We start from the raw sequence: 3,537 nt of genomic DNA on the forward strand, positions 1-3,537 counted from the left end.
TCCCCACATCTGGGGGCAGCGGGGGTGCTCTGCGTGAGCACACTGCTCCGAGGGATCTGAAGGACAGATGTTGAGCCCCATGGACTGGAAGACGCAAAAGTCTCTAGGACAAATGTCATTGTGTGAGTGTCAAATTGGGATCATTAAATATTGTAATCCATATTGCATGTGTTAGTTTTGCCTCGTGTCATTGGAAAAGAAAGGCCTGTTACTGCAGGCATGTGTGTATTTATATACATGCACATGCTGTGTTTTACACATTATGTACTTATGATGAAATTAATTTTAACTTGAGGCATTATGATATATAAATATTCATAACTATGATTGGTTGGTGGGTTAAAGACCTAAATTTGGTGATAAGAAAAATAAAACAACTTTGAGATTCTTGGGCAAGAAGGATGAGCCTGGCCATCGGGTAAGCCACTTAGCAAATATTGAAAATTTGGCCCCAAGGAAGTCAACCTCATCAGAGGTCCCTTCAGCCAGCTTCGCTGTTTGGAAGCATGATGGAGAGAAACTTGTAAGATTCTCTCTCAGTGAACCATATTTCAAAGTGATTCACTCCCTGAAAATGTCCTTTATTCTGCTCCCTCCAGGGGTGAATAGGGCCCAACACCCCATGAGACATGAGGCTGGAATCCCCCAAATGAGCCCATTTCCCTCATTCTCCAGTCTTTGAGGGCGTGGCAGACAGTGATGGCTTAATCAGAGAATGACTCTCCTTCCTTCCTTCATTCATTCAGTCAAAAAATCTTTGCTGGACATTGAATATATCTGAGCCTGATTTCATATTCTGAGCAGACAGACATGCACAACACTATCCCTGTTCTCAAGAAGCTTTAGTCTACTGGAAAAGATCGGAGTTTGTGCTGTACTGACCTTGAGAAGTGTTGCATGATCAGATAATAAAAGCACCTACTCTGATACCAAATTCTAGTCCAACCCTGCACTGGCTGTGTGATCTTAGGCCGATCACTTAAGCTCTATGGGCATCAGTTTTCTTATGTGTAAGCCACGTGCACTAACAATAGCCTACATCCTAGTATGGTGGCCGAGGTGATTTATATACAGCCTAGTTGGCCTCATGGTGAGTGTTCGGTGAACATTATAATTTCTATCTCTCTGGAGTACGTAGAGCCTCAATTCGTGATTCACCAAGGGGCAGGGGCCAGACAAAACTCTGGAGGAGGATGCATATATGTCTTAGCAATTCACTTGACTATGACAAAATAGTTAAATAATAAGGCATATTTAGTAGAACCTTGTTTTTCTAATACAATCTAGAGAAGGTGCAAGTCTATATATGCTTTGCGGGAATATGTAGAATATCGCAAGAGTTCTCAGAGGGAGCCTCTCCACCTCTGCCCGAAGCCGGACGGAGGAGGGAGAATTGAACATCAGGGCATTTGCGTGTTTTGGCAAAGAAGGGCACCGGTTAAATAAAAAGTTGGGGAACACCAGCCTAAACCTATTTGGATCAAGGAAGTCCTTAGAAATAAAGTTAGTGGCAGAGATTTCAAGCATGGTTGCTGAACAAAGGAACCAGAATTTGGGGCAGGAGTTATTTGGGTGGTTCTGTCCTATGGCAGGGGGTCTTCTGCCTGGGGGTATGGCTGATTTTGAGAAGTAAGGGACACAGCTGTCAGGATAAATGAAACAGTTCCTATCTCTCTTGCTCACCATGCCACACCTCCTGGCAATAGGTACCCAAGCTTGGCTGACCGTATCTGGGCCTTACCCTTGGCTCCTGTGAGTGGAGAGGAGGGAAGTTTCTTTATTTAGGCTGAGTCTAAAGCATTAATTTTGTTTCAACCACAATGGTATTTATTACTTGCGATTGCTGGCGCTTGCCCCTAAGAAATGGTCGTGCCATTGTGGACCATGGTGTCCTTGTACAAGATGGCGCACTCACCATGACACCTGGGATTCATGAGTCTGGCAGCCCTGTCCCTTACCTTTAAAGTCTTTTCTGTAACTTTGAGGATGGCAAAGGCCAAAGAGACCCTTGTGAATAGCCTGGCTTTCCATACTGATTTGTATTCATGGGAATGGCATCTGCAAGTACAAGCTGACATTAACAAAAAAAATATAAGACTTTGAAATATGCATCACTCTTACGACCTGAAATCCACCTAATGCCGAAATATTTTTGTGCTCTTGCTTTTGCCTTGATCCGATTAGTGTTTCTCAGCCCGGGCTGCACAATGGAATGAATAATCTTAAGAGCTTTTAAAAATCATCATCCCTGGGACTCAGCCCCCAAAATTCTGATTCAGTGGTTATGAGATGAGATCCAGTAAATGATACAACTAAAAAACTTCTTGGGTGATTATAATGGGCAGCCAGAGCTGAGGACCACAGGCTAACTCTTGTGATTTTTGCAAGGAAGATTCATCATTTGAGTTGGAATATGTGTCTGGGCAGCTTCATGTCCTGACAGGCTATGGAGGTTTCTCCCATGCCAGAGTGTGGCAATGACAGAACACTTGAGATACACTCCGTCCTGGTCATTTCATATGAGCATCAACATGCACCTGTCACCTGGGTTATGACTAGTGGCACAAGATCCTTCAGAGTTCGGAACTCCGGAGATGTACTTCTTTTTTTTTTTTTTTTTGTTGTTGTTGTTGTCAAATGATCCTTTGTTGAAACATTTTCCTTTGTAGTTAACTAGCCAGGCATTCCAGCGCACCACTGTTGATGTCATCTATGATGTCATGAGGGTGGCGGCCATCTACATTGCAGCCCACAGACTGGGCAGTCCCCAGGATCTCTTTAATGGTTCCAGAGAGTTCTCTCGCTAAAGATCGGTGTCGCATCTGTCGGGCAATATTGACAATCTCATCAAAAGTGATATTTCCACTGTGCTTAATGTTTTTCTGCTTCTTTCTATCTCTTGGTGGTTCCTTGAGGGCTTTGATAACCAGGGCAGAGGCAGAAGGTACCACTTCAATCTGGGCCTGTCTGTTCTGAATGGTCAGTTTCACTGTAATCCTTAGACCCTTCCAATCACCGCTTGCCTTGGCGATGTCATCACCAACCTTTTTTGGAGACAGACCCAGCGGGCCTATCTTTGGGGCCAGGGCAGACGTGGCACCGACTTCGCCACCGGTGCACCTCGGGTACACGACTTTGATCTCGTTGGGGTCGAACTTAGGCGGCATGGCGGAGGTGGCTGGTGTCGGGTGAACCCGGATTCGGGACGACTGAAGAAAGTTGCACCTTTGCCTCCCCGAGCCGAAAGCCAAAATCCGGAGATGTACTTCTAACGATAAAATAAATGTTCTGGTGTCAAAGTCATGCCATGGGGTAGGAAAGTAAATTATAGCTGTGGGTTAAGTTTAACAATGGGCAAAATAAACCAAAAAGTGAGGGGTGGGGGACATCAAATTTTCCGTGCGCTGGACTGGAGTAGTCTTGTGAGGCTACGGGAAAATGGCCAATTCTCGTTAATTAGGATTCTCCCCATCTTAGGGCTCCCCTCATCTCTTGTGGCCAAGGGTGTACAGAAGAAGCAAGCTCACTAAAAAGGAG

The 3,537-nt window shown here is 44.9% G+C and overlaps 1 pseudogene; it reads right to left on the bottom strand.

Annotated features, from left to right (window-relative positions):
* Positions 1–2,663: 2,663 nt before the first annotated feature.
* On the bottom strand, positions 2,664–3,167 carry LOC114197825 (large ribosomal subunit protein uL11 pseudogene; annotated as a pseudogene).
* Between the last annotated feature and the right edge of the window lie 370 nt (positions 3,168–3,537).

Source organism: Eumetopias jubatus, unplaced genomic scaffold (assembly GCF_037043125.1).
Source record: "Eumetopias jubatus isolate StellerSeaLion01/CBP00866 unplaced genomic scaffold, mEumJub1_p1.0 scaffold_16, whole genome shotgun sequence".
Lineage (NCBI taxonomy): Eukaryota > Metazoa > Chordata > Mammalia > Carnivora > Otariidae > Eumetopias > Eumetopias jubatus.